The sequence below is a fragment of the Phasianus colchicus genome, chromosome 8 (genome assembly GCF_987193195.1).
Source record: "Phasianus colchicus chromosome 8, bPhaCol1.hap1.1, whole genome shotgun sequence".
Classification (NCBI taxonomy): Eukaryota; Metazoa; Chordata; class Aves; order Galliformes; family Phasianidae; genus Phasianus; species Phasianus colchicus.
In genome coordinates, this window is record NC_143443.1 from 26028314 (window position 1) to 26053797 (window position 25484).

Here is a 25484-nt window from a genome sequence, read left to right on the forward strand (position 1 = left end):
GCTCACAGTTTGATGTCAGTTACACATGCAAAAACATCTAGAAGTGAAAATTGTCTATGATTTTATTGAATAGACATCTTCCTGTGATACTGAGAAATGTCTTGTATTAGTTAATAATTATTTTAAACCTTATCATCTATCATAGAGAATGTAAAGTGATCTAAGACAGATGTCAGTTTAGATCTTTATCAATTTCCAGGAAACTGACCTCTACAGAGAATCAAATTTTCTAGGTGTCATTAGGCACTAGCATGATGTTCAAGTTCCTGAGAGAAGCAACGCAACCTTTCCCTCTTCAGACAGACTCCATATCCATTAAACTCTTACAGAAATTACCCAGCCCACACTCAGAACGACGCTGTGTAGCAAGTAATACTACTATGCCCACAGGCACATGGGCAAGTCTATGGCAAGAGGCAGCTGGGAAGTTGCTGTTTTTAGTTAAAAACTTACTGAGGAAATCTTCAGAAGGAAAGCACAAATAAAATGTCATTTTGATCTAGGCAGAGGCTTTCTGCAACACCGGTCTCTCATCACAAGCACCAGTGATCTACTCCTTCATCCATCTGATACATATTCAAAGCAATTTTAGCATCCACTGGAGTTGAGACTGTGATTAGATGGATCTTTTACAGCATGCATACATCCCTCTTATGGCATGGATACGTGACATATTTCTCCTAGATAATTGCCCTGCTTTTTTCACTTTTAGAAGTCTTTGTTCAGATATCAATCTCTGATTTCTTCTCTATGCTATACACCTCACAGTATCCAGATAAAACTGAAATCCTCTTTTACCTGTCAGCAAGCATGCAATGAGAGATGAAGGGCCATCCCCATTCCTAACACTCTATTTTTGAGGATCAGAATACAGAGAATATTGTCATTACATATTATTGTAACTGTTATTTTATCTGTATTATATATGTAATTATATATTTGTTATTATAGCCTCTATATAATAATATGTGATACATATACTCTTTACCATTACTTAACACAGTACGTTAAACTCAACTTTGCACGCGGACAAAAACTTCCTGACAAAAGGACTGACATACCATTGTTTAATTAAGCATTAACTGAGTCTTACTGGCTATCTGGGATGAGAGTATCGCATACAACTGACCTCAGGAAACCGAACAACAGTGCAGCACCAACAAACCACACTACAAACCCCCAGAGGCACTGTCCACCAAGCTGCTACTTCAAGGATGACATCAAGGAGCATGGGAGCCTTAAAGAACTTACATGGATTTTCTCATTTTCATTTTCAAAGGGAACAAACGTATAGAAAAAGTAAAATCACGTTTAAGCAAGAGTACTTTTGACCTTAAGCCTTGAACTTTCCTATTTTAAGCAGAAATTGAGGAGGAGACTTAAGGTATTGATTGTACTTGACAAAACTCAAGGATCTGCTTAAGAGCTTCAGCAGATCCCTAGTCATTGCTGCATGTAACTTCTTGAAAAATTCTGAATTCGAGGGAAAACTACTAAAAGTAGGGAAATACAATCAGGCTGTTTTCATGCAATTAAAATAACTTATGATTTTAGGCTTTTTGCATTTTTGTGCAAGAAGTAAAGACAATGGGATGCTTGACTGAACTCTGCTGCTGAAATTTTACTTTTTCCAATTGATGAATAAATACATTGAAGTAGCCAATATAGTCCATATACCATCATAGCTAACATAACAGATTTCTATTCTCTATTAAAACACCAAAGCTTCAGCAGCTTACCTTCAGTCTTCAGAAAGCTGCCAACTCCCCTGGGAGGCATTTCATCATTGTTCAGGCTCATTCAGACACTGAGGAGAAATGAAACAATGCCATAACACACCTTTAATGGAAAGAGTAACTCCACACACCATTCCAGAGTGGGGACGACGCTGGCTGTCACAGGTGTGAGCAGGCATCATTTTGTAAGGACAGTGAATAACAGTAATTACTGTCAACATTGTTTTTATGACACTTTGATCAGTATCTTTTCACCTCTGTATAAGGAATCTGTTCAACTTTTATTCACAGCATCTGAGGGATCTCCTACAGCTTGGCCTGGTGCCCCCCTTACACGCTTACCTAAGGTCAGCTGTCAATCCTGCACCTAACCCAAAAGCACTTCTTGCACAGTAGATGTGCTTCTCTCAGGGAGTCATTAGCATTCAATAAGGACTCTTATCCACCACCTGCAGCTTGTTAACCACTTGGGAAGTGACAAGCAGCCTATCACAAAGAAACCACTAAAGCCAGAAACTTGAGAAGGAAGTGCTGCAAAGAGAAATGAGTGTGGCTCTGGTTGCAGGTGAGGACAATTCGTCCAACAGCAGCTGTGCTGGAACAGTTCCTCATGGGCCACAATAAGGAGTAGGGTCTCCCTACACTGGGAACTCTTCCATTGGAAAGAGTGGTATTTTGCTGGATCGCTATTTGTACAGTCAGGCACATGTAAGATATTTTCCCAGACACAAAAAATGCCTTTGGGGTTTTTCTACTCCAGGGAATGCAGCATATCTCTTGGAAGCAATACCTACTCATGATGGTTAATCTTCCTCAATAGCTTGTTTACGTCCTCACCATATGCTCACTGTCTGCTTGGAGAAGCTCTGTGTTTCTTTGTAATCCTGGCACTGTTTCTCTTTCCCAAAGGCTGTTTATTACCTGTTATATTTTGAAGTTGACTCTCCTTACATCTCCAGAACTGCTCCAGCCCTCAAACACTCTTCAGAAAATCCGTCACCAAATCTATAACTTCTTTAAATAAAACTCAGATGTTTGCCTGCATCTATTCACTATCAACAACTTAAATCCAGATACCCTCTCAGCTATGTAGAGACTAAAATGACACCTGCATTATATTTTATGTTTTGCTACGTTATGTTTCTTACCCTTATTCATTCCTCTCTTCTCTCTTTACCACACTTAATATCTATTTTTCCTTTCCTTTTCCACCAGGTCCCATTCCTCTTACACAGGAGAAGTTAATCTGTTCTCCTTCACTTTGGCTTTCTCATTTTGACAGGCAGCTAGCACCCACATATGCCATAATCTCTCTCTTACTTTTGGTCTAGATTTCCTGAAATTTCACTCATTTTTGGTAGCAATATAACAGTTTTATCTCCTTAGTGTCAGCACAGCAGTGGCAGGCTTCACCTATACATTCACAGTTCACATTAACTCTAAACTTTCCATTTGTATGTTCAGTGATTCTATACTTGGTGTTTACCAAAAATAGTTTCTCCTCCAGATTGTCTACATGATTACAAACCTTTCTTCTTGCAAAGCCAAATGCATGCTTTACCTTCTTCCCCACTACAAGATGATCTCAACTTCATTTTTCTACTGTCAACTACAGCAAGACATTCATACACCATAGCAAGATTAGGCTGCACTCTCACTTCATTACTACTCACGTGCATTCTCCATCATTACTACCATGAATGCTGTAGATGCAAAGCAATTTTCCAGCACTGCTGTACACTTGAAGTGAGCCAGGTATGCTGTTACTTTAATACCCTACCAGCCTCAAAGCAGGGCATCATATACTGACGCAGCCAGCGAGCACAAGTAAATATTGAAGGGGTTATTGAACTCTCCTCATTCTGCATGCACAGCCCTGCGTTATGAAGGAGGTGACATATTTAAGTTTTCTCCAGGGAGAGACAGAGGAAGAGCAGAACTCTGGGCAATAACTGAGGGACACAATGCTGAGGCAAGGCATGAATCTTTTAATGAGATTAGCAAGCAGAGGAGAAAAGAAGCAATCAAGTGCTAGAATTACAGAGAAATCCCTGTACTAGAAAAAACATTCACCAGGATGTTGCTGAGGACAACAAAAAAAGTACTAGGGAGCAGTACTTTGCAGGTGAACAGGCAAGATTTAGACTAGCACAAAGAACAATCAATCAATTTTTGTGCTAGCAGCAGTACTGGAAAAGTGCAGAGCGTAACTGAACTTGGTTTACTTGTTTTATGGAGTTTTAACAGGCTTTTCCGAGCAGCTGGCAGAAAGGAATATGGCAAATTTTTACACTATTCATCATTCTTAAGGAACTGATCAAGCTTATAGCTAGCTGATGTGTGGACCATAAGAGTGAGGGAATTTCTTGATAACACATTGCACACAAGTATCCTGCTTCATTATCTTTTAAATCTATACTAAGCAGCTGAAATTTAGAAACATTACAGCTGTAAATACACTAAATATCCGAGGTCGCAAAGAAGTTAGTTCCAAAAACAGGACTAGGATATGGCTCTTCTGGACCCATTATAGGTGATTTGATATTAACAGGGAAGAAGATGAGCTCTTTCTGAATATTAGAAGTATTCAGTGTGGAATGCACAGTAAAGCAGTTTAACATAAACCAATGGAGAATAGAGAATGTTCATAGTAATATCTACAGAAAAGCATTAGAAAGGGAAAATTCTGTATACCTGGATTATATTGCAAAGAAAGCAGGATTTTTTTTAAGAGAGAATAAAAGCATAATGGGAACACGTCTGCACTTTATTTTGTATAAATACACTCATTTATGCTATGTAAAGCTAATATAAATAGGTTACCAGATGCTACAGCTAATATTAATGGCTAGAAAAATCTGACCTAATGGTGTTTTATACCTACACTGCATTCTGTTTGCATTGCTATAAATGACAAGACACCAAGCAAGTGGAAAATTGAGAACAGTATTTTAGGTTGGAATATAAAGCAGTGATATATGCTACCCTAGTAGTGTTCCATTCACTTAAATGGGAGTTCTGTTGCATACTTATGAGGGGATGGAATTATCTGCTTCAGAATCCTACTTTTGCTTTTTGCTAAACAATGGCGAAATTTCTCACAATGCAAAGGTTCTAATGCACAAATAAATCTGCATCCTTCACCTTACCTACAATCCTGGTATGCATCCACCACAATTACTTTTTTTGTCTATTAAAAAAAAAAAAAAAAAAAAAAAAAGCCTGCTCCTAATGAGATGTCCTGTTTTGTAACTTGAATTCCCATTAATATGCACCTAATTTGTCAAGGGAAGTGTAAAAAGTGACAAAATACTTGCAGGGAAGCACTGAGAGTATTTCTAGATAATAAAGAACTTTTAACCAGCAGGAGAACAGCCTGACAAGAGCTGGTGGCAAAAAGATTGGCTTAAGCCAGGATTTAGACACAGAGTGGAGAGCTGTGAGCTCCTGGGAAAAACAGACAGCTCTCCAGGTAGGTTTTATTTTATGAAGTTTTCCACAGAGTAGCCCTTATTGGAAACAAATGTAGAATCAGATGTGTGTTATCAGCTTCTGTATAGCAGTAAGTAGGCAAAGCTCTGCAAAAGGAGTCATGTGGAATCACACATATTCACAAGAGTGAGCTCAAAAGAGATCTCTGTTTCCTCATTGAAACATCCCAGGCCACTAAACCTCCCTCAGTTACCCAGCCCAGAGTACAATAACTTGTATCTGACTAAAGTGCTCTTTGTCTTAGATTAAAGCTTGTCTCCTAGAAAAGCTTTCAGCCTCTACTGTAAAATCTGAAGAGACTTCATCTCTATCCCTTTCCTTGTACTTTGTTCTGGCGGTTAATCAGCATTACCATGTTTACTGAAAAGCTTTTTTGAGTCTTAATTCAGTTTCTGCATTCCCATCTTGTGGTGCCTCTCTCTTCCAGACAAAAGAGGCTCTCAATATCTTCCATTGTTTTTCTCTTCGTGAGTACACTTTATAAAGTGCACAACAAATTTCCATCTGCACACACACGCACAGAATCTTTCCCTACATAATTGCTCCCTATTAACTCCCTAAAATTTAGCAAATATCTTCTCCAATTGAGGGTAAATATATTGCTGTTTTTTCAGTGCTTATGTCCTGAAAACTTAGTCTATCCTTTCCAGAAGTGTGCCTGGAAGCCATGGGAGATGAGCTAAGCAGACTAATAACTGTAGCTGCACTTTCACCTACCATCATCTAGTAGTTCATCATATTTGTCTTCTTTTTGAGTACCAGTCCAACATTAGCACTATCTTTGCCTCCTGCAGGTTTCCTAGACAGCTAAAGTTAATTGCACTCTAAGATTAGGTGGACAGACATCTGTTCCTCTATTCTCTTTCCATTTTTGAGGGGGCTAAACTCTTTGACTTTATCACTTGATGCAAAAATATTCTCCAGGAGAAATTGCCCAACATCCTCATTTTATTCGTGAGTTGAAAAATTCTTCATCTTTGTGTGATTAAGTTCATCACATGCATCTTTTCACCTACAGGACAAAAGTGTTCTCTGAAAAATTTCTGCTATCTTTGCACCAAAAAGTGTTTTATTATCTCTCTACCATTGAGAGGAATATGTTTTGCAGGGACTTTAGCTCCTAATAACTGCAAGGGAAGAAGTCTGTATGACTTACAAGCATGGATTTTTCTCTATTTGTAGCCTCCTGTTATTTTTTTCTGCACATCACAATTTCCCAGGGTTATTGATTGCCATCTGTTTACCTTTTTCACTGTTAACTATAAATTGCTTTGAAAAAAATTAACTACCTCCCTTGCACATTAAGCTAGAATCAGCTTTTAGCCAAAGTCATTGTTTTTCTTGATTTGTCGATTCTTAAAATTAAAAAAAAAAAAGCTCTCAGTTCTCTCTCACATTCTTTTTTCTATTCCCTTCCTTTCACATGGTTCAACTAATGATTTTCCTTTAGCTCAGTGGTCTTTCTTTTCAAGCACTGTGTATCTGCATGGCTAAGTGTAAAGGTTGCTTCTACTTTCTGTTTGCTTGCACATGTGTAGCAGGGCCATGAGCACTGATATTTAGTCACCAACCAGCTTCTAGATCAGTCGTGAACTCCATGTTTTATATTCTGAAGACTAGAATAAAATAATTTTGCTTCCTGCAATAGTCCTGTTATTAGAAACTTTTTTGTTCAAATGGTGACATGACAGGAGTGCATGAGGGATCCCACGTGAACCCTACCCAAATACCTGAGTGTGTCCATCCACTCCTCAAGCCTTAGCTTACCCTGGGGTAAACTTTCTGTTTCCTCATACCTGATTTGGGACATGTGGAAGGAAAGAAACCAGAAAGCATTCACTGTCTTCAGGCTGTAGGAAAAGGTGATTACCGAAGATGCTGGAGGAAAAAAATAAAGAAGATAAAAAGGAGTTAAAAAATTACATGGAAACATCAAAAGATACATGCTGGCTCTATTCTGCTTAATGACACACAGCGCCATGTAATATTAATCTTTCACTGTTATTTCCAATCGACAGCCTAAAACCAAGCTGCATCTTGTTACCTCCTCAGTTTTCTTTATTTAAATTGATTTTCTTCTACCACTTTAATTATGATTCACTTTGGTCAAATCCCAATAAAATCAAACTCCTTAAGTGAGAATTACACAGGCTTTTGGTCTTGTTTGTTTGTTTAACTAAAATCTTTAATTGTTAGGTTTTTTTTAACCTCTTTCCTTGAGGAAAAGACGTGAAGAACACAGTGTCTAATAAATTCAGAATAACATCAATTGATCTCCACATATTGATGTCACTAATCTGCCCATGAATGCCATGGATGAAATCTTAGTTCCATTAAGGATCATTAGTTTCTTCAATGCATTCATTATTCAAAACCACTTTCTAGCTCTTTTCTGCAAATAATTCCACCTCTGGAGCTTGTCAGGTGTGTGTGTTGTCTTTACTCACTTAACGTTAAAATGTCCTGCCTGCCCTTAATAAGACAAAACTTCCACTGATTTGAGCAGAGATTAATTCTTTCTTCTGAATATCTGCTCTCCAGCTAGCATCTCTGTACCTTGCCAATGCCAAAAATGGGCTGAGTTAATCTGGACTGATCCATTTTATGACATATACTAGTTAACAAAAGACCAGTTTAGTATCATTAATCACTCAGCTCTTCAGTGAAACCAGGAAATCTCTACCACCTTCACTCACACATTAATTTTTCAAGAAGTTTCCTAATCATAGGTACTGTTCTCAAACAGACAATGTGATTATTCTATTACTTTGAAGGCTTCAGTAGCCAAGAATTTCAGTACCTGCATTTGTGACCTTTGTATAAAAAAATATCTCTATGATGACACTATATTTTTCAAATGACTTCCCTTGCATCATAAAATAAATTTCTATATTTCTCCATTTAGGTAGTGGGCCATATTTTGTTCTAATTTATGGCAGAACCAGTGAAGTAACTTTCTCTGTCAGTAGTTACACTCAGTATCGAAGCTAGTATACATTCAGCAGAACTGAGACAAGTGAATTTCTTTGGAGAAAGATTTATGGCACTTTGCAGTTTGTTGGTGTTCCACATTTATCAATTTCCTGAAATTGGTTATTTCTGCTTCTTACTTTAATAAAACAACTTTTTAAATTAAAAATAAAATTAAATAAATTTCCGTGTCTTGGTGTGCAGGTAGAATTTAAATGAACAGGCAGATGTTTACAAGACATCAAACCAAGCTGTAGTCATTTTCTTGCTGGATTAGGCATACAGAAAGAGCCAGAAGATTTATCCGTTCCTTGATTAATGTTTCTGGAGTTACACCAGTGTAAATTTTGCACTCCTATCTTATTTGAAAATAAAAACTTTGTGATTTTCTGCTGAAATACACACTGAATAAGCATGATTTATAAAAGCTAAACTAGTTTAAAGCTGTCATTTGAATTCCTTCCATCTGCCAGGGTGCTGTACAGGGTTAGTCACTGAAATCTGGAGCAGCCTGAGGATTCTCTCACTTCTGGATGCTGAGATTAACCTTTCCCTTTCCATGGAGCAACAAATGACATGGACACCAAGGAAGAAAACATCCTCTATGGGTAATAATGGCACGGTTCACCTTCAAGCTGCCTTACCCAGACAGACTTGCATTTAATGACAGGCAGTCCTATGAATCAAATGTGAAAGGAAGCATATGCTTTTCAACACGGTCTGAAACAAAGATTTGATCTCTTTTGTTTTGCACAGCACTGCATATTATCAAGATTAAATCTGAGGGAACAATGCCATTTCAGATTACTAGTGAAAATAAATCAGACAAAAATATGTTCCTCCACACCCATACTATTTGGATTTGGGCATTTGTTTATCTGTATCTTGGACAGGGAGGGAGGTTGATTGTTTAATTTTCTTTTAATTTTCCACAAATTGAAAAAAATAATGGTGATGAAGGGGAAGCAGACCCTAGAAGTCATTCAGTTTGAAAATCCCCACTGTGAAGCAATCCCTTTATACTTTAAAAAGTGTAATTATCTGGGGGGGGAGGCGGGGGATTGTGAGAGATTGTTTTGGTTTTTTTGTTTTCTTTTTGTTTGTTTCCAAATAAAAATTAAGGAAATCATATTTCAGTAAGCCTGTAGGTATAAAAATCAATCCACCAACACAAAAAAGAAGACAAAAAAAAAAAATTTGCCTCTAAAAAGATGTAATGTAACCATCTGAAATGTGGGGAGACTTTTTGAACCAAGCCACGGAAATCAGCATGGAATGGCACACAAGAAAGGGAGCAGTGTTGCTGAATACTGCTGATGGATTTTCTCCTAAAATGAGGGAACAGGTTGTTTGGCAGGACCTGTGCGGCTGTATTCAGAGGCTCTCCAGGGCACACACAGACCTCTAGTGGATAAACAACTGCAGAGCCAAAAGCCAAAATGGTAGCACTATCGGGGAAGCAAGCCCTGTGCCTGGATCCTGCCATGTCTCGCCGTCCCTGGAGCTCGATTATTTCTGTCCCTCCAATCCGTGGATGCTACCAGAGAACCCTATTGAAATCCCTTAATAAACCTCACATAATTCAGAGGCTTATCATGGCCTTTCAGAAGCTTCTGAAGTTCCCCCGTTACTGATTTTCATATCAAGAGGCCAAATGATGCTGTTCTTGTACAGATTTGACTAAAATCAGGTTGTTTAAAGGAAAAAGAAGTTTATTATGAAATAATCAACCAAGAAGCAAAGTCAAATTTAGCTCAAGACTTCAGACATTTAAGTCCTGCCATGTCCTTAGGGAACCATTCATACAAATTCAGCTAGTTTAGAATAAATGTGATCTAAGAATTTCTTAAAATAAAATAAAAAAAAAAAAAAAAACTGTGGTAATGTTTTGTTTGTTTGTTTGTTTGTTATTACAGTGCCCCATCCTGACTTCCTAAATATTAATTCAAAGACAAATCGAGTAGAAAAATTATTCACAAAAGACTTCATTGGTCAAAACTAAGTTGGAAAGCCTTTCTCTGCTTTATTCTCTTTTGTCTCAAGTCCTTAAGAACATTTCATAATAGCAATGATTTTCATAACCTTGAATTTCTTCTGTAAGAAATGGAAAGCTAGTAAAATATCCCAAGCAAATTAAACGCAACCAGTTCTTTGACATGCAAAATGGATTTCAGTTTTGCCCTACTGTTGTCTTATCTTTCAATATTAAAAATGTCACCAGTATTTTGCCTGTTGGTAGCGTATTTTTTCCTCCACTTTTTCAATTTTACTTAAAGTCTGTTACTGAATATTTCAGTGTTCACATCAGCAGAGACAAGCAGGGAGATGGGAGATGAGGTCTTTTCAACCAGCTGGTGCTCTGAGTGGTTTTTGCTGGAAGGTTCTTTACAGGCAGGAGTCACAGTGGGCTTGCAGTGACCTTCCAGCATAACAAATATAGATATATATAAATACAAATCAAATAAATAATTACAATGCAGCATAGTTCCTCCACAGATCTATATACTTACCGCTTTCAGAAGGCACAAATCATAATTCCTTTGAAGTCCATGAGAGCCTCTCCATACACATTAGCAACAGAGAAATAAAGGCCAACTTCTGTTTGATGTTGTGGATACAAACTGTGGTGGCGATGGTACAAAAACTGTCGGTGAGTCTTGTTTCTGGAAATGAAACAAAAAACAAAATTCATCTGATATTTTTCTTGAAGTTGTGGACATTTTCCTGGCTCCCAGAAAGACCTGACTGTATTTCTTTATTTTGTTTTTCATAAATTGAAGTCTCAAGAAGAAAATAATTCCTTCACAGAGACAGAGGTAGGTTTTCTCTATGCAGACTGTGACTAACGGAAGAAATATTTACTTTGATTTCTTAATGTTAATAAACTACATTGTTTGACACACACAGAATAGTTTTGTAAGCTCATAACAAACGGCATTGAACTCTTCCCTGGAGCCAAGAAAATTTCTCTTAGGTTTCAGCTTCTTGTATTAAAAAAAAATTAAGGAGTTAAGGGATGTACATTATTTGATATTTGTTTAAAATTCATTGATTCTATGCATGTTCTCATTCCATAGTCATTTACTAGAAAGAAAACACAAATGGGCAAGACCATATTAAAACAAAATACAATTTTTTATACTCAAGCAAATATTTACTGTGAAAACAGTTGCACTGTTTACACTTATTTAGAGTCAAACATTACCGGCTTAAATCTGCTATTCTGCATTCCAAGCAATACCTATCCTAAGCAAAAATGACCTTCAGTGGAGTCATACAGTAAGCCTCCTGATTAAGCCACCCACTATTGTAACTGATTGTAACTGATGTTACAATCCCAAACTGGGAAAAGCAAATTGTTGTACCAGTAGCATGTTTCCTATTATCTCTGTGAGTTACTGCACTGTATGCAGTGTTCATTTTAACATAATAAATCTCCAGTGAGTTGCAATTTAATGTAGTCCATTACCTCAACATACTGTAGGTATGAATAACCTCAAGTCCCAGCATTACTAACTACAGAAAAAACAGTATTAATGTTACATAGCTATGATACTAAATAAGGTTTTAACGTAGAAATAATATCCCAAATTAGTTTTTATATGAACATTCTAACAGCTCTTCATTGGCTAAATGGATTTAACTTGTTTTCTGTACAAAACACTTCATTTGATGTCTTGTGATTTTTATGGGTGTTACTATCAGCAAGGAGCATGTTTTGGGCTGTGACTCAGAAGAGCTTGGCTCTGTTCCCAGGCACTCCAGCATCCTGGCAGTCTCACTGGGTTGGTAAGAGTTGTCTCTTTGGCAGCCACAGAGCCCACAGTCTAAGGTTTACCTGAATTTTGTTCTTCCACAAAGGGGAAGAAACTGCCTCTTAGCACTCAGTGGCAGACAAGCATCCCAGCTGGATGTCTTACCCAAAAAAGATCAGATTCCTCCTTGTAATTTGCCAATAGGATTTGGTCTAAGCCTAGATCAAGGCACAAACTCCACTTTGGACGCAGATGTGGATCTGCTTCAGTCATTCTTGCCACCGTTCACCTGTATGAACTATGTGACAGTCATCACACAGAATCAGTAGAGTGGGACTTAAATGAGGTGGAATGAATTAGAATTTTTGTATGGCTGGAAAAAAATCTGAGACAAGAATTCACAGAATTGAAACAATATGTTGATGGAAGTCGTAAACCATATCAGTCTGATCAACAAAAAATATGATTCTGTAATTCCCTCAAATCTGGAAGTAGAGTTCCCTTCTTACTCTCATTAGGAAATTTGAAGAGAGAGCATGTGAAGACCAGAGGTGATCCATGGATGACATCTGCTTTGAAAGATCACCAAAATATTAGCACCATGAAACTCATTTCACATCAGTCACTAAACTGAGGAGTGGGAAAATTATTTTGCTGGAGCTGAAAGTGAGAGTTGTTACATTGCCACTCAAGTAAAGGAGTTTTTTTTTTAAATTACGCCTTAACTTCATGGTTGAATTTTCCTGCATAGCAAGTACCACTGGGATTCTATTGCACTGACATTGAAAGATGCCCCATTTGTTCACAGTCAAAACAGGATAATTCAACTTTGTACAGTTTGAATGTCATAACTCCCTCTGCAGATGCAACTCATCTCAGCAAAAGAGCCCTTTTGTTAGTAGCATTCATGTCACTTTGGGAAGTGGTTTTACTACCAGGAAAAGAATTATTTTGGTGATACCAGTTGTTTCTCCATGACTGGAACTTTGCCACTATAAACATACTAACCAGAACTAACCAGAAGAGTGAACCATGTGTGGAAGAAAGACTTCAGAGACAGACAAAATTAGGAAACTGATGAGTGACCACCAACACAATGGTTCGGTGAATTTATCTGCTTTACATACCTATCCGTTATCTATATTGTGTTGTCCCCGATCTTGCAACTGAATATCAGAGGCAGAAAACACACCTATATTATTATTCACCTGCCTATTAAGAGGATAAATTCCTCTGTGTCATAACAAAATAGAGGTTGCACTTAGAATAGGATGTGAGTTGAAGCAGTTATGGGTTGAATGAGGCACGGTTTGGGAGAAATCTGTCTTGTGAAAGGCTGTTGTGAGTCAGTCTCTGGAATTTCCTACATCCGAAAAATGTCTTTGGATGGGATACAGTTTGGTCACGCATGCTTAACATAATGAAGTGCATTGTTCTGCCTCATACAGTACAAACCCACGCTTACATACATTCCACCTCTCCGTTTACCAAAATTTAAATGTGAGACACAACATTATCTATTGAAAAACTGAGAAACAAGAGGAATAAAAATTCCATTCAGGACATGAACTTGAGATGTCAAGGGATCCTTTCTACTAAGGAAAACAGTTCTGGTAAACCGGAGCTGATGATTCAGCAACTGCTGGGGAAATGGCCTTTCAGCAGAGAAAACTGTGTGTTGTAAAGGTCATGGAGCTGGGCTGCCTGGAGGTAGTGCTGACTGGTAATGGACCTATTTTCTGTCTGTGGAATGGTGCAACAAACACACACAGCCCTTCTTAACCCAGGGAATGGTTTCTGATCTACAAGCTATCTCCAATCCCTGAGATGAGAAGGGGACACTTTCGTATCTCATTTTTGATGCCAAAGTCTCTTTCTGGCAAGCTGCTTCCAGTTGAAGATGAATTCTTCTCTAGGCATCTTCACCAAAGAACTCAAGATTCCCCATAGCTCATTTTCCTCCCAGCTGTATGCTGATTTGTCTGCTCACCAGACAAACTGGAGCTGTACAAACCCCATGGCATATCTGTTTTCTATTAAAACTGTGTTAGACTGTTGTTAGCAAAAACAAAACAAAACAAAACAAGGAATCCTCGGACTTGTTCCTTTCAAACTCTACAAATTTAGCAATTTGTCCCATACCCTAAAATGACACGAGAAAGGCCCCTTACATGGGAGAAACACTGGAAGAAACCAAATAAAGTCCCTCCACCCTGCTGTAAATCAAGAGCAGATAATATTTCCAGGGTTGGCACTGACAGGTCTCGGGATGACCTCCATGACAAAGATAGACAGCTTCAGTTCTTAGGTTCTCATGGAAAACCCTAAACCTATTCAGCTGAAGAAAACAAAGTCCTTGAAATCCATGCTTTAAAGGAATGTACCTCATCTTGGACAGAAAAGGTACGTGAATGTGTCTTGGAAAGGAAATGCAGGAATCTGTGTAAGATTGGGCTGAATATTAATGAGAAACATAATCCCAGCCAAGAGGAGGAAAGGATGCCTTGTGAACTGCTTCAAGTACAGGAATTTTTCTTTCTCTCAGAGACTTGAAGCTGTATTGCGCATGCTGCCATGCATGTGGCATTGGGTGACAGAACACCACACACCCATCAATCCATACTCGCCAGTCAATGTTTTGCACTCATCTTCTGTGGTCTTAGCTGGCATTGGTTTTCATAGTAGTTCACTGGCATACTGTAATAGTGAATCTTTTTTGTGGCCTCTTTTCAGCCCAGACCTTTATTTTTTCAAAATATTCAGAAAGGGCACACAGTTGCTTTGCAGCTCGGCAAACTGAAGTAATTCATTTCACAGTGTGCCTTGCACAGTCCTTTGGGCCCATGGGCAGTTTGTGTCTCCATATTCAATGAGTGTAAAGCCTGATTCTACTTCCTTTCGGCTGAACTCCCCAAGTGCAATGCACAGCACCTCAGCAGCTTAGTAACTGCTGCCTCTCTGCATACAGATTTCTGTCTCTGCCAGATGTTTGTTATACTGTCTTGATAGATAATATATCAGGTGAGGTTCATTTGGGACAGGTTTACTGTGAACTTCATCAGCCCCAAATGCTACAGCTCTAACAAGGGAAATTAAGGTCCCACTGCAATCTTACTCTTCCAGATCATTGTTAAAATGAAAGGGTGGGCTGCTGCAGTTCAATAGTGATTTCAGTCTGAACTTAAACATTGGTACTTGTCAACATAGTAATGTTGAGAAAAAAAGATGGGCATTGGTATAAGAAAAATATGGATGGAAGGAGAGAAAAATAGCAGCTGTACAGGAGTAATTCATCAGATGCAAAAATCAAAATGACTTTTCGAGGAATTTATGCCTGCTCAAACAAGAAGCTAGTAACAGACTGGAATGTAGCCCAGCATATAAATTCAATAACCAAATTAGATTCCACAGGGACCTCTCAGAGAGCATGTTAACCTCTGTTGTGCCAGACTTTGCACTTCTTCCTCCTAAATACACAAATCAGCCCTTTATGTCTTTGTCCTGCAGAGCTTAGGGTCAGTACACGTATATACAACTGACTGTGAACCTAATCCTGTGGCAAATGGAGTGAAAGTACTGTGAGCCCCTGAGCTCCTCCTGAAACATCAGCAGCTCAGATCAAGGAACAAATTCCTGTAAACAGGCTGCATGCCTCTCACTGAAGAAAGCAAGCTGAACATTTAAGTTTTGATCTACTTTTAGGACACAATTTCATAGAAGTATAAGATTTGACAATTGCCATGTCGGTCAATCAATTGAAAGGACACAAATTCCAGTATGCTGTCCTTTACAGTTGCAGGTTTTAGAGGAAGGCAGGTACAGTGAGCAGTTATGACAAAACGTGTTTCCCACAAAGTTTCATTCAATCACTTTCAGGTAAAATTGGCTTAAACTCTGAAATATCAAGTTTTATCTCACTTTGGAATGTGAGATAAAATATTGACCAGTACTGCTCTTTCATATGTCTCTCCCTAGACCAATGCTGCTGACTCCTTCCCAGTGTCTCTTGTCAAAGTACCCAAGTCCCCTTTTAATTAATAGAAACAGGAACAAAAAACAGCATAACTTTCATTCACTCCTGTGAAATCTAGTGGTAAAGATGTAAATACTCAAACAAAAATGATGCAAAGGTGACTCTTCACACCCTGAGACAGTGGTCCAACATCAGTTGGCTATATTTGATGACTGTATCATATTCAAGGACACTGTGGTACACCATATTTCCTTGAAATAGTGGTGAAAATACAAGGTGCTGAAGTCATACTCCTCAGTACCTCACACCAGCAGCTCACTTCACTGAAAATAAGATTTGGATCAAACTGTCAGATTCTACAGAAGGTTTCAGATTCTACAGAAGATTTGGAGTGATGGAGGTTAACAGACAGGCTGATCCCAGATAAACTTATTGTCCATATAAATATCCAATCCTTTTCTGAATCTTACTAAACTCCTGGCTGTAAGTGCTTCCTTTGTGATTTGTGTTGATTGTGTTATTAGTAGAATCAGTTTGCTTATTACCAAAAGATCACCTCATTGAACTAAGCACAGTAAGGTCCAGGTTCTTGGCTGGTATGAATTAATCTTCCTTGAGGCCAGCAGGAGTACAATTTTACACCCATACAAAGTGAATATAAACTGCTACTAAATCAGAATGTTTGCAATTTACAGACTAATGGAAAACAACACCCAATAGTGATATAATGTTTTGCACATTATCTCCCCATAATCAGTGATCTAGCCTGAGTAAAACCAGAACTGATCTGATAATTTGAAATTTGGCAGGACTGCAGAATTTGCTTTGTTACTGTTCTCAATGGCATCAAAACTTGCTTTCGCAAATATTTTACAATATATCTGTCATCTTGTACTTTTACTTTGCAAGAGAAGGAAAACGGGAATTATAAAAACATTTAATAACTCATGAAAGGGCAAATAAAATATTTTGTTGGTCAAGACTGTATTGAAGTAAGCAGGAGCAACAAAATTATGCAATCTTTTGTTGATGGTGACTTCAATTTAAATTTCTTATGGTGCAAAGCCAGGATGCAGAAATCACTGGGATAGCAGTGACACTGATCACATTACTTGGGATGAAAGTCGATCATCTGATATACCATAAAACTCCTGAGCCTGAGACAGAGCATGGCAATAGTTCCAGAACATACACCTTCCCTAGGATTTTAGAACACTAAGGAAATATTTTAAGGAAAGACTAGAAGAAGAGAAAAGATTGCTTTTATCAGAAAGGTGTGTAGCAATTACTAAACATCAACCAGCAATCTTTTTTTTTTTTTTCACCATGGGCCTTTCTCCACAATAAGCTATTTTCAAAGAATGTGGGTAAAAATGAAAGCTGCCCTAGTGAAGGTAACAAATGCCTTGGTGTTAAATCAGTGGCTCTCACATTGAACAACCCATACACAATTGACTTGAGATACAAAATTCCTGGAAAAGGACAGAAAACAGGCTGATAATGACAGAGATGTATCTGCCCACAATGTCACTGGAGGTTAAATGTGAACCCTGTGGTCAATCTAATAACTAAAAATAATCAGCAGTGAAAGTTCTATTTCTTGCTACAAGAAAGCAGTTCAAAAGAGATTAAATTAAATTTTTAACCCTCAAGAAAGGTATTATCCTTCAACCTAATGAAAACTAAGAAAGGTCCAAAAAAAGTAAATTGTATTAAGGAGACAATTATTTCAGACTTGCAGCCTTGAGATCAGTGGGTGTCCTGGTGAATCATGAATAAAGTTGTTATAATATGTGAAGAAATTTCATGCCTTACCTGAAAAAAGTATACAGTATTTTCAAAGATAGTACAGGTCTCTAATAACATGAGATCTAAGTACAGTGGAAATTCTGCTGTTTCTAAAATGATGCAATGTTCCTGAGTTTTAAGCCTAGCCTAAATCCTAGTAATGAAATTTAACTTTTACTCCAGTCACTACATATTATAGCTACTTCTCACCACGTAGATGAACTTTGGGCTCAGCTGTGTCACAGCAGTCTGCCAGCTGGAAAATTCAGACGAACTCAACAAATTGTTCCTATTCTTTACTCCTATTCTTGCCATGTAGAAATGCAAAACATCAAAATACATCAGTATGGGCCCTAAACTAACAGGAATTCTGTGAGAGACTTAGACAGCTTTGGCTAGTTGTGAACTTTGGCCTTTTCACTGTAAGGGAAGTATATAAACTTATTCAAATACACTGTGCATACACGTATGTATGTCCACGTAGGTCTTTGTATATTCATGCACACATACACATTCCAGAGATGCTAAAACCTATGTGACTGCCGTCAGAATTTACTTGCCAGTTTTGTTCTTTGCTTTGTTTGTAGATATTTTGTCACTGTTCTTTTTGTTCTTGAATCTTGAAATGTAGTTGCCTGAGGCTTTGGGTTAAACTTTAGTTCTGTATATACCAAAAGAAATGTCCTTACCTAACAGGTACTCTGGACTGACTGATTGATTGGCTGTCTCACAAGTCCCCTCTACTATGTGAGGGCAAAACTTCAATATATTCAAAATTTTCAGTTTAGGACAACTGAGAAAGATGATTTTCAGGCTTCAGTATGTCACAGTAAGATACAAACACTGCAATTAGAACTCAAATACAATCCCATTCTAGGGAAATGAAAGCACAACACCCACACCACTAAATACCTTAAACACAGGCTTCAAAACATTGCAATAGAACTTTCTTGAACAATGAAGTAAAAACTATTCTTTGTCACTAGGCAAAAACCTTGTTGTGTTTCTTGTTGTGCAGGACTAGCTTTTCTGTTTCATTTCCTAGTATTGTAGATAAGGAAAAGAGAAAGCATTTTGGTTTGAGTGTAGAAGGTAGTCTTTGGCCAGCAGAGATTGTGAAGACTGCCTAGCTGGGGCAATGCTTCAGGAAGATAATAACTTCCAGTATTATTTATTTATGGAGGAGTCAAATAAAGAGGGTAAGATGACTCAATAGGTTACTGAGGTCTCAACTCACTTTCCTCATCTCTTCTTATTCCAACAGTCTGGAGCCTATGCAAAGCCCTGGCAAGAGGACATCTCTCTCACATTTCTACAGACGAGGTTTAAGACCTCATGTCCCATGGGGCTGGGGGAAGATAAAGTTCTTCAGGGGCTTCCTTCTCTCCACTGTAATTAAAGGAGACAGATTGCCATGACTGTCCATGTGAGCCTTGAGGGATACAGCAAAGAGGAATCCAAACCAGATGGAAGGAGATGAAATACAGAAAGATAAAATTCTGTTTCTTTGAAGGAACACAAATCCCCCAAGCACAAGGTAAACTATCCTTGTACATGCATAAATAAAAGTACTAACTCGTTCTTCTTCACGTGTGTTTTCATAAACAAAACAAAACAAAACAAAACAAAAATTCAGCTCTCTTTTGGGACAAATAGCTTCCAGTGTAACTTGTGTCTGCTCTCTTACTCTGTACATAGAAGTTCTGGTTGACTTATTCACTGTTTTTTCCATATATTTTCATCAGTGAGTTGTTTTTTTTCAACTGTTAACTTCTTTTGTTGGTTCTTTCTTTTTACTTTTTCCTTTCCCACTCACCCTCACCTTTTTTTATGTGGAGAGGCTTTCTTTGAAGTCTCAGTAATAAAAGGCCCAGTAACCATTTGCCTGCTTCCTTTGTACTTACAGAGTCAAAGCTCAGATTCTTCTCTCTTTTATTGGCATTGCTTGCACATCCTCAGAGAGTGGGATGTTTTATCTGCCTTTGTTACTGAATCACAGTTGCAAATGTGCTGAGTGAAACTAGAGAGGAACAAAATGCTCATGCACATGCATGTGCCCACACACACGTGTGCTTCCAGACCTGCAGCACCATAGTCCTCAGTAGCCCACTAGCAGAATGGCCAAGCTCCAATTGCAATAGGACTTATATTGCAATACCCAAATGATAGTTATCACGTGTAGCTAGGATATACACACTACAATAAAAAAAAAACATGAAATTTTCACACACAGACTGCTAAACTTTGCAGAGTCAAGTCTGAAATACTGTCATGGGCCCACTAGGGTCCATTGTAGCAAAGGAGTTCAAGTCCCAGTTGTCACTTCATTGCTTCTTACATGGCCTCATTCCCCGAAGTGTGAAAGCCAAGAGTGAAAGTCTGTTCCCTTTCCTAATGTCTAACCTCCCTCCTCATAATCCTTGTCTCTGGTAAGTCTAGTACTTGTCTGATACAAGCCAGGGCTGCTCTCCTGTAGTCTGGCAGCAGGAAACACTCTCTAGCACCAAGAGAGGAGGGACAGGAACCTCTAGAAGTTAATCCATAAGGTGTGCCCTACACAACAGGCACAGATCCACTTCCCAGCATTTGAACTTCATGAATACAAATCATCTTGAAAAATCTGTGAAGGAAAGAACATGTAAAACTGCCCTTGTTCTTCTTCCTGCATACATCAAACTGGAGCTCTGGGTTTTAAGTAGGCTTTACTGTTTCATTCTGCTTCATGAATTTTTCAGTGTTTACACTTATGCTTAATATAATAAGATTGATAATGTAGCTGCCTGATGGATTCTCATCTAGGCTAGATGAGCTAGAGATGTTTATTCTTTCCCCTTAATTTCTGTAATATCCAAAAGTTCATTCTCACCCTTTGCATCTTGATGCTGTATTTTATCTTTTGGATATGCATCTCCTGATATAATGTGCTCAAGGTAACAGTGTTTACCTAGTGGATTTATATGGTTGAGACTCAGCACGCTGCCTACACTGCTGCAGCCAGGCAGCTTCTTCCCATCAATGGGTACATTGGTGGATCAGGTGGAAGATCACATAAGGCAACAATGAAGTTTGCTAACTTTCACTTGTGAGCTACAGGAAAAAAAAAAAGAGGAAAAAAAAAAAAAAAAACTAGCAGGAAAAGAAAATAAAATGAGGCGGAAAAGGGGGAGTTAGTAAATAAACAAGAAATTTACAATACAGAAGATTGCATGCTCTGCCTATTTCAGCCTTGTGATCCAAAACCAGAGGTCAATGAAAATGACTGACAGCAAAATTGAAATAACGTATAAAATGGAATAAGTCTTTTCTGCATCATGTGTTGACTTCGCTGCCATGGGAAATCAATGAGATGCACAGATTAGTGAGATCAGAAAGAGGAATGAGATCTTTGCACAATCAAAGTGCAGAATAAGCACCGGCAGTATGTGGCACACAGTATTTGAGGGATCAGCATCCTTTCAGCCCCACCTCCACCAAGCACACGCACCTATTCCTTCTTTCTTTATCTATTCCTTCCTTTCTGTTTTTAATTTTTATATTTTTCTTACTCTCTCATTTTCTTTCCTTTTTTTTTTTTTCAGATCGACTGAAATGAAGAATACATTGTTTACGTTGCAACTAATGCCTTTCTGTAATGAAATAGAGCAAAGGAAAATTCTGTCAAGAAATGAGATTTTTTTGTCCATGTATATTTACTGAGACAGGTAATTCCTTTGCTTGAACATTATACATTTTGCATCTGGTACTAGTGTAATCAGTGAAGGAAAAAAAAACTACATACAAGAAGTACACCACTAAGCATAATTTAGCATTGTGGTCAATGGAACATTCTGATAGAATAATTAAATCTTATTTCTCTATACTTTTTACTGGTTTTTGATCAGAGGAAGACTGTCTGATGCCTAGAATAGCAGCAAAACCAATTCAGATCATAGTCTGTTGTTCAGGTTTCCTTAATGACTCAGCTCCAAAACGGGCAAAAGTACTTTAAGCAATTGCCCAGCTCTTGGGATCTTGGGACCATCCTGTATGTCAGCATGATTAGTTTAGCCACTGAATGTTAAATACATGCTTGTGTGAAATGCTGCCTGAAAGCCCTTCAAGTAAGGAGATGTCAAGCATTTTTTTTTTTTAAGGAAGCTCATGACTTTTGCATGGCCACTATTCCTGGGAGCCATGCCAATTAAAAATAACACAGATGGAACACTTGTATCTGGGATCCTTTCAATCATTTATGGATCATACACAGCACTTCCTCCAATTGCCAACAACACCTGTCACCACGACACTCCTGGTGTCTGAGAACCAACTGTTTTAACTTTTTTGAGCTCAAAAACTGGTTTGTTTTCTTTTTCTTTTCCTGACCTAGTCATTATCACTTCAAAACTTCCGTAATTCCTCAGTTTAAGTGAACTGATGGAGATCAAGAGTTGTATAAAAAAAAGTGCTAAACAAGACTAATCTTGCTTTAATAATATGTTATTAAAGCCTTAAACATTTTCAAAGGAACATAGGTAGAGATGTGGATTCATTGACTGTATAGAACTAGCAGAAGATCCTGTATAAAATCAGGAACTGTTTGTTTGCAAGAACTGTTATGACACAGGATGCACCCTTCCTTTCTCTTGTTACCTTACAGTGAGGGCTTCTGGCCCCATGCTATGCAACTGAAAGCAGTGAAAAGTGTGCTCTGACCACTGATGCCTGCGCATGTCGTGTGTTGCAAGGTGCTACATCGTTTCTAAATCGTATGATAAGAGACTCCTGAGAACTTTTCAAAGCCCGGAAAGTCTCATAGCCACCGAACTCATGTGCCTCTTCCTTCAGGCTATGAGCAACTGCTCTTCCTTTGGAGAAGAGAAGATTATCTGTGAACTGACTACAAACAACAAACAGAAAAAGATAAATGCACCATGCAAGCAAGAGATGGAAGGAAATGAAACATATGGAGACAGAAAGCTTATGTTTGATTGCAAAGAAAAACCTGCGGTTCAGATGTGTTAGATATCTCATGTTTTTACTCAATTTTATTTAGGGGGTTGGATGTTTAATTTTTATTCTTTAAAAGTTCTGATGGGCTGTATATCATTAACACAGCCTTGGATGACTTTGCTTCTCAATGTCATGTCTGTGTCAGGGACTGAATTAAGAACTTGGGAAAGCTGCATGCAAAATGCTTGGTGATCCTCAGATAAGTATTGATGTGTGCATAAGTATTTTGTCTCCGTGCTACTTAGAGGAAAAAAAAAGATTAAAATAAGCAAGTGCTTTAATTGCAAATTTTATCTCTGTATTTATTCTTGTCATAGTGAGCTAGTAAAAGCAGCTTAAGATGTGCTTTTAAAGATTGTATCTGAGAGCTGATATTTTCTAATATGTTTGAGGATAATTGAAGCTGTCACCTATTATTATTAATCACACCCTTGGGTAAATATTTTGACAATACAATTGCAAGACCAATTAAAAAACATAAAAAGTTGCAACTCTAACATTTTCCTGTCATTACTGTTAATGATGGTATCACCCACTAATCTAGTCATTCGGGTCTCCAAATATTTACAGTGCTTGCTTAAGACTGAGAGAAGAAAGCTCTATTTCTGGGGTGAGAAACATTGAAAGGAAATAGAGAACATTTTAAATCCTTCTTGCTGTGTAAAGACTTGTTGGGAAACTTTCAGAATGTTTCCCATCTCAGTGGGATATTTTTTATTAAACACTGGGTTCTTGCAGGAAAAAAGTAAACTTTTTCCTTCTATAAGATTCAGTTTTTCTTAGACTCTAACTTTATTATTATTACTGTCTGTATTTTAACAAAGAGGATCAGTTACATGGCTCATTTGTGACTGTCTGGGAGACTGGATAGATTAAGACTATTCCAGATAGGAACATATCTTTGTGCAGAGTATTGCAGTAAGCAATGACTCTTCTTATGGGAGTAGTAAATTGAATTCCTGTACTAAATCAGGAAAAAAAAAAATCAAACTCTTGGGACAATTTTTTTGGTTGTTTTGTTGGCTGGTTCTTTTGGTGTATATTTGTGTGTGTGTGTATTGGGCCTTTCTGTGCAGTGAACAAACCATTTAAAGGAAAGAAACATTTCCAAGAAATCAGACTGCTTTACTATCTGTAATACAATTAATAGTATTTTGAATTACAAAGACACTGGAGTTTGTGATAACTGATAAAAGTTCACTCTGATGTAATAGCGTTGTTTGCAAGATGAGAACACAGCATGTAGGCAAAGAAGAATACACTTCCTCCCAAAATCTGATAGGAAAAATTCTCCTGAACTGCTGTTGCTAAAGACCTATTATGTCTAAGCAATTCCAGTAGAACATTATGCTGTCCCCACAACACACAGCCACCTATTAAGGGAAGCAGTGGTTGTGCCACAGTCTCCCAGTTCAAGGTTCACAAAGCATGGCTGAACACAGTGCAGTGCAACTCTTCTGCTCCTCAGTCAACAGATGATACTCAGACAGTGCTGTGCCTAATTCTTTTTCCTTTCCTTTCCTTCCTTTTCCTTACCTTCCCTTTCTTTTCCTTTCCTCTCTTTTCTTTCCAGTTTCCCTGATCTATTTCCCTGTTACATTTTGTTCTTTTTCTCTAATTCCATGTCTTGTTCCTGGTTTCTGCACAGACCCCAGTGGAATGTTGCCCCTATCTCAAGTATGAACACATGAAAACCTTGGGTGAGGCAGATCAAGTATTTTCACTGGAAATTCTTGCCTCATTGCCTCAGTCACTAAAGGAAAACAGGTTTTAACCTTTTTCCATTTGATTTCCACATCAACTCTCTTGTCCTTATCTCTTTCCCTTTTCAATATAAAGAAGACCATGGCACTTTCTTTTGTAGTAAGCTGTAGTTAAAATTTACAGTTGGCTTCTCAGCGTGTGGTTCTGCTAGGAAGACTAAACTGCTCTCTGGGGCCAGCTTTTTGCACTGGTGCATATGTATTACTTGTACCACGAGCAGACCTGGCCAAGCATAGCCTTCCCTGCTGTTAGCTTTCTGTTCGCATTATGACTTCATTTACTGCTGAAACGAAACCTGTGTGCATGTGTGTGTGAGCTCATGATTTCCTTGGGAATATTAGCAGGTGTTGAATTTCAAGTGTAACTGTGGAAAGTATTAACAATTCAGTCTTGTCTCAGAACTTCTTTTTCCTTTTCCTTCCTGTCCCCTTATCAATTTCAAATAGTAATCACTGTCAGCTTCTCCTCCTTCCCCCTCATGGTGCTAGTCCCAGTTTGCTGCAAGCTTGTTCCAAAGTCAGTTGAAAGATACCCGAGGAGGTGTATGTCCTCTCATTTGGGACTGCCAATGAAAGATGGAAGCTGACATGAGGGCATAGCACTGCTCACACTTAGAGCAGATGTGGCTACTGCCAGCTTTTTGGGGGAGGCATGATGCAAGAACTGAGCACAGAGCATATCAGAAATGCTCCACATCCTGCAGTACTTCTGATCTGCGAGTGGCAAAGCCTAATCAATGGGAGTAACAGAGAGAGTACACAAGTTGGCACAATGTAAAGAACAGTTATAAGAACGAAGCCCACTGCTTTAAAGCAGCAGAAAAAAAATTCAATGCATCAGCTGAATAGTAATGGGAAATGTTGAGGATTTAAGCCAAATTATTTGAACGAAGACTCAGCTATACAGAAGCTGCCCCTCACCTTCATGGTATCAGCTTTCCACATCTTCTTCTGGGGCACCTAAGCCTCGCTACAAGCAGGTCCTTGCTTACTGGAGTAGCTGGGCATCAGGCCAGGC

General features: G+C 38.2%; 1 long non-coding RNA gene across 1 annotated transcript; it reads right to left on the minus strand.

Moving 5' to 3' along the window:
* Positions 1-1740: 1740 nt before the first annotated feature.
* LOC149917085 (uncharacterized) lies at positions 1741-25484 on the minus strand. Its single transcript, XR_016468574.1, has 4 exons — positions 25388-25484; positions 10709-10861; positions 7025-7106; positions 1741-1807 (listed from the first exon to the last, which is right to left on the minus strand). It is a non-coding gene; the product is annotated as an uncharacterized LOC149917085 (long non-coding RNA).